Here is a 16,755-nt window from a genome sequence, read left to right on the forward strand (position 1 = left end):
AAGCAGCGCACGATACTATGGAGGCCGAAATAAATCTGGCAAACTATTGGCTAACTACCTCAAATCGCGTAAGGAACGAACTCACATAGACTCTATCTATTCCCCCTCTAATGTTCTTTTACATACAAATGCAGAAATCCTGGAACAATTTCATTCTTTTTATGAATCTTTATACACGCCTGAGAACCCTCCCACCCCAGACCTTATTCAATCCTATTTTGACAACCTACCTACACCAGATACCTCCCATCTTGATTTTTCGTCCGTTGATACTGACCTCACCATCTCTGAGTTGTCCACTGCTTTATCCTCCCTCACTAAAGGCAAGACTCCAGGACCTGACGGCTTTCCAGTTGAATTTTACTTACATTTTTCGGATCTCCTTTTACCTAAACTTCTATCTCTTTTTCAATCTTTTTGTTCTACTGGATCGGCCCAAGGCTCATTTCAGGACGCCACCATATGCCTTATTCCTAAAGATGGTAGAGACCCTAAGTTTTGTAAAAATTATCGCCCGATATCTTTAGTCAATGTGGATTATAAGATTTTTGCAAAATTATTAGCTCTCCGTCTTGACCCGCTCTTACCACATCTCATAGGGAAAGAACAATGTGGATTTGTTAAAGGCCGCCTGACTTCAGATAATTCCAGACTCTTCCTTAATGTGTTAAGTAAAGCCCCCTCATTGTCAATTCCCATTGCCGCCATCTCAGTCGATGCTGAGAAGGCCTTTGATCGGGTTGACTGGTCCTTTCTCATAGCTTCCTTAAAATGGCATGGCTTCAGTCCTAAATTTATCTCTTATATTTCTTTGATATATTCTATGCCCAAGGCCTCCGTTCTCGTCAATGGTCACCTCACTTCCCCATTCACGCTTCAACGTGGAGTTCGTCAGGGATGTCCTTTGTCACCTCTTTTATTTATTTTGGCGCTTGAGCCCTTCCTCACCTCTATACGTAACAATCCCTCCATTTCCGGATTCCCTTATGGAGCTCATCATCTTAAATTATCTGCATACGCTGACGATATTCTTTTATTTATTTCAGACCCAGTCACCTCTGTTCCCTCTTTATTAAGTAAATTCGAAAAATTTTCTTTGGTCTCAGGTTATAAAATTAATTCTGACAAAACTGAAATTCTTCCGTTAACTAAACTTTGCCTTCCCCACTTCTTTACGGCTACAGGCTTTGCTTGGAACTCTAAGAAAATTAAATATCTTGGTGTTCTTTTTTCTAACTCTATTTCCTCTTCTATTCAACTCAACATGAATGCAGTTATCTCTAGAATAGAATTATTACTCGCTTCCTGGAATCCTCTGTTTCTCTCCTGGTGGGGTCGTCTTGATTCCATCAGGATGATGATTGCCCCAATTTTGATTTATTTATTATCCATGCTTCCAATCCGTATCCCTATTTCTTATTTCCGCCGCATCGATTCGGTTTTGTCCAAATTTCTCTGGAAACAGAAAAAGGCTCGTATTTCTCTCTTGCGCCTCCGTAAATCTAAACTCAATGGTGGCACCAATTTCCCAGACTTTCGGCTTTACCACAAGTCTTTCTCACTTCGGCAAGCTTCCCGCTGGCTCTCTCAGGAAACCTCCCCTTTTTCTCCCCTCTGGCTCTCTGTCGAACAAGAATTATTGCTTCCTTACTCTTTACAAGAGGTTATCCGCTTCACTTCTAAAGCCCCATGTCTTAATCCCCTTTTATTCAAACATACCTCTTCTCTTCTACGACCTTTAGTCTCTTCTGCCCAGGTCACTCAGGAATCCTTCCTACTATTACCTATATGGTATAATTCACTCATACTAATAAATAACAGACCTATCGCATGGCCCTCATGGAGAGCGAAAGGTATCATCTGGGTACGTCATCTGTTTGATGGCTCATCCCCCTGTTCGTTTCCCCAACTCCAGTCTCAATTCCGCTGCCCTCCTTCTTTTGCAAAAAAAATTCCTCATTCTTATGGAAACCATTTTAGAGCGCTATTATTCTCTTCCATCTGAAGACCTGCCAGCCTCACCCCCCTCTTTACTTACCGTCCTCTCTACTGTTCCTAAAGCTTCTCTTATTTATCGCCACTTCTCCGCCCCTGATCCACACCGTCTTAAATCGAAGTTAGAATTGTCTTGGGAGAAGGATTTGGACTCTTTCTGGCCCACTTCTCTTTGGGACAAAATATGGGCCAGATCTTTGAAGATTTCCCGCACTGCCTCTCTCACTCAATCCCTATTTTTCTTCTATCACAGACTCTACCTTTCTCCTCTTTCTATATCTCGCTTTCACTCCACTTCTATCCCTACTTGCTGGACCTGTAACGCTCCCAATGCAGATCTTTCACATCTTTTCTTCCTTTGCCCATCAGTTCGCGTTTTTTGGACTCAGATATTTTCTCGCCTCTCCTGTATTTTCAACATCTCTCCCCAGTTCTCCACTACCACTGTATTTCTAGGTAGCCTTTCAGATGATCTGGATCTCCCTCCACACTCTCAAGGCCTTTTTGACCTCATGTTAGCCCTTGCATTACAACACATTGTATCTAACTGGAAATCTTTGAACAATTTGTCTCTAAATTGTTGGTGGAATCTAGTATGTCAATCACATAGACTTGATGTTGCCTTTGCCTCCTCCTGTAAACCCCCCCGCAATGTTGAACTTTATTGGTTACCTCTCACTTTATATTTAGATCAATCTGCCAAAAAGATATATTCTCCTGTTTCCTCGGATAATTTCAAACCCCCTTGAATACATGTACTCTGCCTGCAGTTTTATGATATTTCCATTTCACTGTTGTGATTTCTCTTTTTATCGTTATACTTGTTCCTTTTCGCTAAAGGTTCTTATTTCAAGTAATTGCTAAATATTATGTATTTTACTGTACTCTTTTGATTACATTTATTGAATTCTCTATTTTACTCACTCCTTATCCTATTACCATGCTTTTATTTACCTCCCTCCCCCCCCCCTCCTTCCCCCCGTAAAATAATTCCAAATGCTTGGTTTTTTTCACTGTGATATTGGCTGCCTATGTTTAATTTATCCCAATCTTTAACTTTTTCTAATTTTTGCTGATGTCACCTTACTTGTAATATCTGATTTTATTCTAATAAAGCTTTCAAACATAAAAAAAAAAGAATGTCATGATTCAATTTACTGTTACCTGTATGATCTGCTGCATGCACTTTATATCTTCTGAACTACGCTAGAACTTAGTTGAATGGTTTTCTGGGATGGTAGAATGTCATGATTCAATTTACTGTTACCTGTATGATCTGCTGCATGCACTTTATATCTTCTGAACTACGCTTTGAATAAATAATAAATTACTACTTCAAGAAGCACGTCTTATTTATGAAGAAGTCACAACACAGAGAGTGTCAGGTCTTGCAGTTTAGTGCTTATGTAGCTGTACAAGTGAAGAAACCAAGTGCACATCTGAGTAGCTTCCCTTCACCTTCATAAAACGGAGGCTAAAGTGAAGGATACTTAGTAGCAGTAATAATTGGTAGCTCCAGGTGGACCTGGAGACCTTTTTTCCAGTATTTCTTTCCACTTCATTTTATTTCCATTTATCTAGACTTTCTCTAAATCTAAAACGTGCACTACACCAAAAACCGAATTCCTAAAAAAGAAATCTCTACCATTGGGACTTCACCAGATCTCTTTATTAAAACACTCTGTTAGATCTGGAGAACTTTAAAAAGTGCTCTGGAATTTTTGGGTTTTAGGCGCTCATTCTTCCTGCGAGAGTGTCCAGGTCAAAATACCTCCTGGCTCAGTGCACTTGCCATTACATTTTCTAAATATTTATTTTGTTTCTAAGTTACTTCAAAAAAGGAGTATTATTGTTATTTTAGTGCCAGGAGCAAGCACCTCATTAATCTCTACATGAAGTATAGTAAAGGTCCAAAATAATATGCCTTGTATACTAACACCCTGATTCAGTCTCGTTTACAGTATAGGCTGTCATCATTTCTTCTAACCGAGGAGACTGTGCACGAGCATACTTATCTGCATTATTTAGTGATCAGGTATTTTGTGTGGAAGCTATTCATGCCCTTTCTAGGTCTCGCCTACGCAGCGCGCATGCGCTAAATAGGAAAAGACCTTTAGCCATCGACTCCATTTTTCAGGCAAAAACGTGCACCCATTTGCATTGCTTTGAATAGCGACGCGTGCACGTTTGGCGATTCCCTTGTGGGAGCAAGCGGCGCCATATGGTATCAATTATCGCGCCTTGATGCTTGCTCCAGGAAGGCAATCGCGCAGGCCCTTCCTCTCTCCCCCCCCCCTGCTGCCACGCGAGGCTCGCGTGCTTGTGCTTGTTTTTATTATGCTAATACATTCCCTGATTTTCTCTCTCTGCTGCATGACTTGTGCCTTTAATGATTTTTGATCTTTTATTGTTATTGGTGCTTTTTGGTGTAGCGTCATCCTCTCTGGCATTTACCAAAGCCTCTTGTTAACTTTACTGCACGTCACCTGACGTCGTCATGTGAGGAACACGCTCAGGAGGAGGAAGAGGACCAAAGACCAGGAACACAAAACTGAGGGCACCCGACCAAATGAATATTTCGACACTACCAACGGGGATCCAACGCTTACTATGTCTGCTGCAGTCAGAATTGGCTTATCTGCACAGTGTATCCCTCCGCCTACCGCGGTTCTTCTCGCGCTGCTACTTTCAGCCTCGCTGGCCGGTGGGGACAGCTACGAGCCTACATGGGAATCTCTAGACTCCAGACCCCTCCCGAGCTGGTATGACGAAGCCAAGTTTGGGATCTTCATCCACTGGGGGGTGCTCTCGGTACCCAGCTTCAGAAGCAAGTGGTTCTGGTAAGAGGACCTCATATGCATCAGGGGAAGTGTAGTCCGGGGTGGGGTGGGGTGGCACAGGCGCGATAGTGATGTGCAATATATTATTTTCCCTGACGTCAGCGATATAACGCTCTGGATATTTGTACGAAAGTGTAGTGTTAGTAAAACGATTGTACATAGTTACATTAACAAAACTTACAACATTAACATCAGGTCCGTAGTAGCCATGGGTGATGTGGCTAGCGGTGCCAGCCCAGTCATCAGCGTGGACCCCTTAATTGTGATGCAGTTTTGAACTTTCCAAAGCTGACATGTTTAATTGTATTGCTGTTAGCTTCCATTCCTTCGTGCTTATGTAGTCCCGATCTCAGGCTTGAGAATTAAAAAACCTGCTGTTATGCCTCAGGCGCTAGCTTGACACGTCTGAATATGGATTGGTGGAGGCTGATGGGAGCGTCATCACGCCTGACAATGCTTGGGCTACATGTTGGGTTTGGCCAGCTTCGTGCACGGCGCCCAACTACTTCCAGTATACTGGAAAGGACAAAAGCAAAGTAAACCAATGCAAAAGCTGAGGCTGGTGTTGGTTAGCGTTGTGCCCTTATCTTTCTCATAACACTCCATCAGTGGTTTTGGGATAGAAGAATGAATTAGGCTGGAATAGAATCAACGGTAGGGTGACCAGAATTTTAAATCCCAAAACCGGGACATTTCATAACTAGCATTGGCATAGCCAATAGGTCTTGCCTTTGGGACCTTATAAGTGTTTAGTTATCCAGCGCAATATCCTTTGTGCAACAACATTAACTGTTGCATGGCTAAACACTTATAAGTTTCCAAAGGCGAGACCTATTGGCTATGCCAATGCTTATTATCGTATTTTTGGTAGCAAATGTCTTCCCTGTGGACAGTATCCTACCCAATGGCAAAAGTACATTCTCGATTCCAAACCTCATTTTCCTATCATGCTGTCTTTTCCTCATGCCCTAATGGATGTTATCTCATGGAGTTACATTTTATTGAGATATTTCAATTTTTTTCTTTAACGTCTTCCATGCTCATGAGTCAAGAGTCACGGTGGGCGTGTGCTGATGACGGCCGGGAGCCGTCATGACTACACACGCGATCGGAATGTTCAGCACTGCGGCCGCAGTGATGAGGTTAAACATTAAAAAGGATCGATATGACGGTAACAAGGCTCATATTTCCGCCGTTTCAATATGTATAGAGATAGACGTGAGGTGCAGGTAACTATTGCATTTTGATAATGTGACTCGACCATTCAGTGCAATCCATTTTCCGCACTAATGTCTTGCAATATATCACGCTATTTGACTCTCACTAATGTACCACAACCAAAATCACATGTTACTCTGTGTATCTGTAAACGATGTAACCCAGCAGCTTGAATACATCTGACATGTTTAGCAATGTCGTAATGGTTTATAAAAACAAAGGACAGGCAGGCCGTGTAAGTTAAGATAAGTGGGGGAGGGGAGGAGGCTTTAATACAGCAGAAAATACGTTTACTGCATGGGACCTGCAAGGAAAGATGGGCACCACTGCCAGCATGATTTATGGCTCTTCAGGTGAATGCTGCTAGCTCGACTTTAGTGGCTTCAATTATCATAGATGAATCCAGTTTGCCTATATCAGCGCTTCCCCAATCAGCCTTAATTTTACTCAATGCAACCCACTTCCACGCAACATAACTGAACTCTATACATTTCCATTCCACACCACATAATTCGACAACAAAGCACATATTTCAACTCAACAACACAATTACACAACACACCACATACATCCAACTAACATCACAGAATTCCACATCATGCCACAAAATTCCAATCCAACCCACATAATTCCACTCCACAGCACATTCATCCATTCCAATCCAAAACACATCGGTAAAAGACATTGTCATTTACATCACCAATACATCTAACTCTCACAAATGCGAGACCAATTTGCATGGTAAATGCTTGTTACATTTTGCTTCAGAGAGAAAGAGCAAGAGGGTAGGAGACCTAGTTGCATCCTCCCTAGCACAATCACATGCACATATGAGCAACTAGGCTGAATTAAAAAAAAGTTCCTGTGGGAGATTCAAAGATTTTGCAGTAGACGCCTCATCCACAATATAGTGGCACACTACATCATCGGCGCCAGGGCCGGACTGGTCGTAGTGGGCACCGGGCAATTCCCTGGCGTGCCGCACAGGTGGGGGGCCGGTTTGGGGCCCCTGGGGCCATTTTTGTTACAGGGACATTTTTGCAGCATAACTGCAAAATCGGGCCTGTGACAAAATCGGCCGAAAACCGGCCCAGGCAAAGAGCTTGGCGGCACCCACAACCCCCCGGGGAAGGAGGGAGGGCGGCGGAGCACTTTGCCAGGGCCGGTTTTGGTTCCCAGTCCGGCCCTGATCTGCACCTATCCACACCCTGGTAGGATGATACCATCAGGGTGGACTCTACCAAAATTGGGAGTTCTTATATAAACCATTACTGGATTTAAAGCAGGGAACCAGAGAGTCAGCGGTAAAAGTGTCTCAGAGTATTCCCAGGGAGCTTCCCTTTACTAGATGGGTACCATAGACACGGATAAAAACAGATTGTGAGGTCTATCTGAGTGTCAATGACTCAATTACACCTGTAAACGTCAAAATGTTTCACCCAAAATGTAAAGCCCATTCGGACGTGAGGTCTTTGTCAGGGTTGTTAGCATCCCTGCCTGTCTACACATTCATACCATGTGTAGGTATGAGGCCTGCATCTCTCTTTTTTTTGGAATTCTTATTGTGGAAAGCCCGGAACAATAACAGATGCACCAAAGAGTTACTTTAGTACAGGACCGTGAGTGTCACTTTTAAAATAATCAACTTTAATGGTAGCCTGTGCCAGTGGGGATGGAGGGGGAGTACCCTATGGTAACGGCCACGACCGGCATCAACCACCTATCTATATCAGACTAGTGCATATTTTAAAACTTTTCTATTTGGTGTGATGTATAACAACAATGCTATAATGTGAAGCACGGCAAACCCCTTCAAAATAACACTGCACACGTGAGCAGGCACATAATTTCATTCAGAAAAACATGAGAATACAATCACACTTCTTACCTTAGTTAAGGGTGGGTCGGGAATCATGATCATCTGGCAGGAGGCAAGGTCCTATAGTCAAACACTTGTGATATAAACATAACGTAGGGGCCGATTATGATGACGGTGGTAAAGCTACCGCCAGGACATCGGTGGCGGTCCCACCCGCCATCGGCCCCTGCAGGACTGATAGGATGCGGCTAGCGAGGGCATGTGCCGGAAGGACCATCCACCTTGCATCTGATGGGCTCAAGGAGCCCGTCGGACTGTCAGAGGGACTGCAATCCCTATCATGGTGGCAGTGCCTGCTCAGACACTGCCGTAGGGATTACAATATCCCTCTCCGCCAGCAATTTCATGGCGATTAACACGCCATGAAAAGGCAGGTGGAAAGTGACTTTGGGGGCCCCTAGTATGCCTCCATTTCCCCCTGGTGCCCCTGTAAACATCCTTGCGCCCAATGGAAGGCACGGCATGGTGCCTGCTGCATAGTGCAGGGATGTTTAAAATGTGTTTTTTTTGTATTTCAGCACACGCTGCAATACAAAATATACACATTGCGACGGCCGTGAAGGCAGTCGCATCCTAATGTGGCCAGCAGGACCTATGACTCCTAGTCACGCAGTCCTGCTCCTGCATCGGTATCGGGCTGACATAAGTCCGCCTGACATCATAATCAGGCCCATAGTCAGTGGTACTGTTCCGATTATTGGGGTTCCATACCCCCTACATTCAAGTTAAAAAGTATGAGGCTTATACTGTAAGGCTTCGGGCCTTTTGGTGGAGATAATACTCAAGAGCATATATTTGCACTGTGGTGATGAGCCTAGTAAACTCGCTATGCAGGTTAAGTGTGGCCTCATGCTACAGGATTTAGCATAGGGAGACGTCAAGTGTGGCTGACACTGCCCATGGGTTAGCTCTGTGTTGCAGAGACAGTCACAACATAGAAGGTTTCAGGATTTTGTTTTTAAGTGACACCCCGGGTGGTATGTGACCGTTGGGAAATGGCCATCCATGGCTGTAAAAAATGTATTTCCACAGGGCAAAACTCTGACTTCAGAGCTGACTCACCAGTTTCAAGATGATTAATAAGAGCACGTTCAGCCCTAATCCACCCTATCTGAAAAATTCAAAATGTGATTTACAAGACAGGATTGACTTGTGAGTTCAAACAAAAATATACAGAAGGTGTAACCCTTTGAATCTCACCTGGCACCTTTAAGATTTAAAACGTTGTGAAACCTGTCAGCCTTAGGGTGGTCTTCCCCAGAAAACTACTACTCCAATTTTTTTCTGATCTAATGTTTGTTGGTAAATTTAATCTACTTAGAAGTCCCTAGCAAAATGGCACTACCTGTGCCCAGGGCCCGTAAAATAAATGCTACTACTGGTCCTACAGCACTGATTGTGCCACCCTCTTCTTTAGCCTTTTAAACATGTCTGTGTGTGAAGTTTTAAACTGTCATTACGACCTGACAACATAAAAAAAATTCCAAGTCTAAATCTTCCTTTTTGATACATGTAAGTCACCCCTAGGGTAGACCAGAAAGAGCTCTTATGGCAGAGTGCAGTGTATTTAAAATGTTGGAAATTTAAGTGGTACATGTCCTGGTAGTGAAAAGCTCTTTTAAATGTGTTATCATCAACTCAAGACCTACCTCTCCCATAGGATAACATTGGGTTACCTCATTACATTTATTAAGTAAAAACTTTCAATTGGGAGTAAGTATGAATGTCGAGTTGGTGTCTAAAGAATTGTAATTTAAAACCATCTTTAATGGTAAAGGCAGATTTTAAGTCACAATTCAGAAAATATCACTTTTAGAAAGTTGGCATTTTTGTCTTAACCCATTGGTGCTGGCAGCCCATATTCTGGGTCACGTGAATAGGTGTAGTTGGCTGTTAGTCTTTGAGTATTTCTCCAAGACAGTGAGGCAAAGGAGGAATAGGTGTTGGTAGGACCGGCCATCTCTGACTTGATAGGGGGTTGGAGCTATAACCTACCACATTGTCACATCACACAGCCTCTGCCTCAGCACAGTCACACAAATGGTTTGACACTAGTCTTTTCTGTCTGCAGACAAGCCAGAGTCAGGGCAGGGAGGCAAGAAATTCCAAACCCCTCTGGGATGGAAACCTCCAGAACCTTCTCCTACTTCAAAGCTGTCACCAAGTATAAAAGTTGGACCCTCAAACCCAACTCTTCTGTACACCTCTAGACCTGTGGAAGACGCAGAAGAAGACTACTGTTCTGCCATAAGTTATACTATTCTGCTTCCCCGCTGTTTCACTGTGAAGAATTGGACCTGCATTCTGAGCCCAGTACCATCAGAGTAACTCCAAGGGCTAGTTGGCAGGCCTCCTGATCAGTGACAGAAAAGGCTCAACTGTGAGTCCTGCCTCCCAAGTGATGCCACCCCAGGCCAGGACCCTTGGAAGTGGGCCTGATCATGCTCTGCTAACCTACCTGTGGTCTCTTGGGCAGAACCGATGCAGTATGACACATCTTGCACATCAAACAATAGTGCTATCAATTGAAAACTAATAGCATCCCTTAGGGCACACTGTGTGGCGATTCTTGCCTCCAAAGTTTAAGAGAACCAGGATTAATGAATTTCTTTTGACCAAAATGAGTTTTAATCCATTATCCTTAATTTTAACATGTTAATCCACATGTTGTACTCAACATTATTTTTCTTGCTCCAATGCATTTCGGACCATAGTCCTTCATCGGGGAGCATCTAAAAGAGAACGACATACAAAGATGATCTGTATATATTCCTAATTAATTAAATCCAATGTATACGGGTACAATTAATGAATTAGAAAAATCGTGTACTAAAACAAGATTATGTGACAGCTAATTCGTGAACCAGGGCTAAAAAATCAGTGACTCTTGGTGATAATGAAGTAATAAAAAAGTGTAAGCGTAAAAACGACTTTTAAAGCGGGTGAAAAGTGAATGGTGTTATGGCGTTCGATAACGTGAGAATGTTAAGAGTGAAAAGTTCAGCGTGAAAAGTTCACCGGATCAGTGCAAAAGAACCTTATCGTAACTGACTACATGCAAACGTGTCCGAATTTTAACCCAGCATTCCAAATGATAGAACATTAAAACTGACATACTAAATAGAAACGTGTGCTCTGTGAACTTACAAATCACGGTGACTTCATGCGCGCAGGTTCAAAACACTCCGCCATGGATGGGTAGCTAACACGGAAGTGTAAAAGCGGTCGGATACATGTGTCACGTGATCGGGAACTAGAACTGAACGAAAGACTAGCGGACTTGAGGTGAAATGAAGCGGCGTACCTACACCGAAGGGTGAAAAACCAAATAACTAATAATAAACGTAAAAAAAGGTAAAAAAAGTGAAAATTAGTGAAATGAATCAGGGTTCAAAAATAACATGAATATAACGAAAGAAATATAAACGATCCTTAATATAACAACAAGGAGAAATGTCCAGAAACTGCTATCCCACATGGGGATGTCTATAAAAAAAGTTTATAGGTAACACGAAAATTCGATGCGTTCATTAAGCCCATATGGCTTCATTGATTGGAGTCTGTATATCCAGTAATTTTCTCTTTGGAGCAATTGTTTATTATTGTCTTTTCCCTCCTCTTTTTTGATGACTTCCAGGATGGTATATTTCAGTTGGGAAACAGAGTGTTTCATTTCATTGAAGTGGGTTGCTACTGTGGATTTTTGGTTCATGGTACGGATGTTAGACTTGTGTTCGTTTAGACGTATTTTAATTTTGCGCTCAGTTTTTCCAACATAAGTTTTTCCGCATGGACATTTCAAAAGGTAAACGCAATTGTTGGTATCACAAGTGGCGGTAACCTGTAAATGAATTTTATGTCCTTTCATGGGATGTGTTATTTCTGTACCAGTTATTATGTTGTGACAATTGTTGCAGTTATTACATGGTCTGGTACCACGGGATTGGAGGTTCAATGTTTTGGTCTGTTTGAGGATTTCTCCCAAATATTTGCCCCTGGTGTAGGCAAATAATGGTAACGACTTGAAAATGTCATTGAAATCAGTCTCTAATTGTAGTAATGGCCAATATTTAAGTACTATGTTTTTATAGCTAGTACTTACATTAGAAAATTTAGAAACTACAACCATCCGGTCGCTTTTAGATTTTTGTGTAGTTTTCTTTAAGATCTCTTCACGCTTCATGGGTTGGATGGACATTTTTGCAGATTCCAAAATCTGATCAGGATATCCTCTTGAACGGAACCTTTCCGTCATTTCATTGATACGTACTTCTGCCATGATAAGGTCTGATGTTATGCGTTTGACTCTGAGTAGTTGTGATCTAGGTAGGTGTCTTTTTAAGGATGGTTGGTGAAAGCTGGTATAATGTAAAGTGTTATTGCGATCTGTTGATTTTCTGAAAATGTCTGTGATTATCTGATTGTCCTTGAGTGTGATTTTTACATCCAAAAAGGTGATCGAGTTGGGTTCAATGTTCCATGTGAATTTTATTCTGTCATTAATGTTGTTCAACGTACCAAGGGCTGTTTCTAAGCTTTCTTTGGTGTTCTTCCACACAATAAATAAGTCGTCAATGTATCGTACATACATTTTTAGATTGTTGCTCCATTCTGGTTTTGACCATATGTTCATGTGTTCGAATTCTCCCATATAGATGTTAGCGTAGACTGGGGCTGAGCAATTTCCCATGCTGGTGCCCACTAGTTGCAAGTACCAGTTATCCTGGTGTTTAAAGTAACTGTGGTATAACGTAAAAGCCATTAGTTCCATTAAGAAGATTTTGGTAGCTTCATCCAAGTCTAGATTTAAAATAGCTTGTTCGACAGCCTCTATGCCTCCTGCGTGTGGGATGGAAGTATACAATGCACTGACGTCGGCAGTGCATAGCCATAATGTTTCATTGGGGTGAATTTCTAGCTCTTGTAGAGTGCACAAGAAGTCGGTTGTATCTCTGATATAACTTGCCAATGATTGAACAGTCGGTTGTAATTTGCGATCCAAGTATTGTCCCACAGGCTCTTGGATGCTCCCACAGGTAGATACTATGGGGCGAATCGGCGGATTCATCAACTCTTTATGTATCTTGGGCATGGCATGTATTGATGGACTTCTGGGATGAGATAGCAAGAGAAAGTTTTTGGTTCTTTGATCAATGATTCCTTGTGAATAGGCTTTATCGATGATGGTTCTCAAGTCTGTGGCAAATTGCTGTGTGGGATTACTTGGTAGTTTCATGTAAACCATTTCATCTGAAACATGATCGTGTAGTTTTTGATGGTACATGGAAGCGTTCATAACAACAATTGCGCCACCTTTGTCAGCTTTGGTGCAGACTATCTTGTCATTATAAGCTATAGATTTTAAACGATCATGGTCTTTCTGAGTCATAATCTTGTGTGAGTTTTTCTTATAATTAATGCTCGTCAAATCCTTTTTGATCAGTTGTTCAAAAAGATCAATAGTTTTATGGCTTACTGGAGCCTGGAAAGTACTTGGTGCTTTTAGACCCATCAATGGGTCCTCTTTTTTCTCTCCTTGTTGATTCATGATATTATCAAAAAAGTGTCTGAGTCTTAATTTCCTAGTTAGTTTGAACGTAGCTATTTCCAATTCCAACAAGTTAGATTTGCTAGCAGGTACAAACGAAGTGCCTTTCTGTAACAATTTCATATCTTGACTGGTGAATGTGTAGTCGGATATGTTAATAACCAGTTGGTTATCCTCATTCATTTCTTTTTCCTCTCTTTTTCCTTTGGTAAAGTTACACTTCTTGTTTGTGGCATGCTTTTTTGTTTTGCCCTCCGGGGTCGTCTTGTTCCACGACCTGTTCTAAAAAAGAAGTTGTTGTGGTGTCAATTGAGGTGCTAGGAATTGATTCTTGTATTCTCTCAGTTTGACGAGATCCAAGTGGACAACCTCTCTGTTGCCCAGATTTCTGATGACGTTCAGTGAAATCACCTTCCGACGAAGACGTGTCTGTATTTTGAGTGTATGGACGAGATCTTCTTCTCTGGGCGTAAACTTCCGCCCAGGTATATACCTCATCTAACTTATAATCTAGCGTGTCACGCCTGAATTTCCTGATTTTTCTATCATTTATTTCATTTTGATGTTTATCCAGTTGTTGTTTAATGTCAGCAATGAATTCATCCCATTCTTCCGTAGGTGTGTTTTTGGTAAGTTCTTCCGTTGTTTCTGCAATTTCCTTTTCAATTTCAATTATGATTTTTGATAGTTCTTCCACTATTAAGAGAATCAAATCGAGGCTGCATTTGTTTAATATAGCATACCATTTGTCTTGAAATGGTTTAGAATTCTTGCACAATGAGGGTTTGAGTGCAATTCGTGGGCCCCTAGGGATGCGTAGAGTTTTATGATACCTAATTAAGGTCGCAGCGTGTAATGTCTGGTTGATCTTGCGTTTAGACAAATATAACAATTGTTTTGCGTTCTGTTCTTTACTCCTTGTTGTCGAAGACTGAGTGATGTCGTCCTGGATTAAGGCATAGATTTTACTTGCTTCTTCAATGCCAAAGGCGAAAGTGTCTGCTCTAGCTTCCGTAGAGCGGGCTATATCTTCATAGTTCATTTTGAAATTTCTGGCGTGCCACCTGGCCGTTGGGTAGACTCAAATGTAAATGCTATGTGAAGTTTGGTGGACAAGTGCACAGCTATAGGTCAACTCTTTGTAAAACAAAAGTTCAAATGGTAGGATAGGTGCTCCCAGTTGTCGTCCTCTGCCCAGTGGACGAGTAGTATTCCAAACAATAGTGCTATCAATTGAAAACTAATAGCATCCCTTAGGGCACACTGTGTGGCGATTCTTGCCTCCAAAGTTTAAGAGAACCAGGATTAATGAATTTCTTTTGACCAAAATGAGGTTTAATCCATTATACTTAATTTTAACATGTTAATCCACATGTTGTACTCAACATTATTCTTCTTGCTCCAATGCATTTCGGACCATAGTCCTTCATCGGGGAGCATCTAAAAGAGAACGACATACAAAGATGATTTGTATATATTCCTAACTAATTAAATCCAATGTATACGGGTACAATTAATGAATTAGAAAAATCGTGTACTAAAACAAGATTATGTGACAGCTAATTCGTGAACCAGGGCTAAAAAATCAGTGACTCTTGGTGATAATGAAGTAATAAAAAAGTGTAAGCGTAAAAACAACTTTTAAAGCGGGTGAAAAGTGAATGGTGTTATGGCGTTCGATAACGTGAGAATGTTAAGAGTGAAAAGTTCAGCGTGAAAAGTTCACCGGATCAGTGCAAAAGAATCTTATCTTAACTGACTACATGCAAACGTGTCCGAATTTTAACCCAGCGTTCCAAACGATAGAACATTAAAACTGGCATACTAAATAGAAACGGGTGCTCTGTGAACTTACATTAGTGAAAAATCACGGTGACTTCATGCGCGCAGGTTCAAAACACTCCGCCATGGATGGGTAGCTTACACGGAAGTGTAAAAGCGGTCGGATACATGTGTCACGTGATCGGGAACTAGAACTGAACGAAAGACTAGCGGAGTTGAGGTGAAATGAAGCGGCGTACCTACACCGAAGGGTGAAAAACCAAATAACTAATAATAAACGTAAAAAAAGGTAAAAAAAGTGAAAATGAGTGAAATGAATCAGGGTTCAAATATAACATGAATATAACGAAGGAAATATAAACGATCCTTAATATAACAACAAGGAGAAATGTCCAGAAACTGCTATCCCACATGGGGATGTCTACAAAAAAGTTTATAGGTAACACGAAAATTCGATGCGTTCATTAAGCCCATATGGCTTCATTGATTGGAGTCTGTATATCCAGTAATTTTCTTTTTGGAGCAATTGTTTATTATTGTCTTTTCCCTCCTCTTTTTTGATGACTTCCAGGATGGTATATTTCAGTTGGGAAACAGAGTGTTTCATTTCATTGAAGTGGGTTGCTACTGTGGATTTTTGGATTCATGGTACGGATGTTGGACTTGTGTTCGTTTAGACGTATTTTAATTTTGCGCTCAGTTTTTCCAACATAAGTTTTTCCGCATGGACATTTCAAAAGGTAAACGCAATTGTTGGTATCACAAGTGGCGGTAAGGTGTAAATGAATTTTATGTCCTTTCATGGGATGTGTTATTTCTGTACCAGTTATTATGTTGTGACAATTGTTGCAGTTATTACATGGTCTGGTACCACGGGATTGGAGGTTCAATGTTTTGGTCTGTTTGAGCATTTCTCCCACATTTTTGCCCCTGGTGTAGGCAAATAATGGTAACAACTTGAAAATGTAATTGAAATCAGTCTCCAATTGTAGTAATGGCCAATATTTAAGTACTATGTTTTTATAGCTAGTACTTACATTAGAAAATTTATAAATTACAACCATCCGGTCGCTTTTAGATTTTTCTTTAAGATCTCTTCACGCTTCATGGGTTGGATGGACATTTTTGCAGATTCCAAAATCTGATCAGGATATCCTCTTGAACGGAACCTTTCCGTCATTTCATTGATACGTACTTCTGCCATGATAGGGTCTGATGTTATGCGTTTGACTCTGAGTAGTTGTGATCTAGGTAGGTGTCTTTTTAAGGATGTCAGTTTTAATGTTCTATCGTTTGGAACGCTGGGTTAAAATTCGGACACGTTTGCATGTAGTCAGTTACGATGAGGTTCTTTTGCACTGATCCGGTGAACTTTTCACGCTGAACTTTTCACTCTTAACGTTCTCACGTTATCGAACGCCATAACACCATTCACTTTTCACCCGCTTTAAAAGTCGTTTTTACGCTCACACTTTTTATTACTTCATTATCAC

This window comes from Lissotriton helveticus, chromosome 5_1 (genome assembly GCF_964261635.1).
Source record: "Lissotriton helveticus chromosome 5_1, aLisHel1.1, whole genome shotgun sequence".
NCBI classification, from domain to species: Eukaryota; Metazoa; Chordata; class Amphibia; order Caudata; family Salamandridae; genus Lissotriton; species Lissotriton helveticus.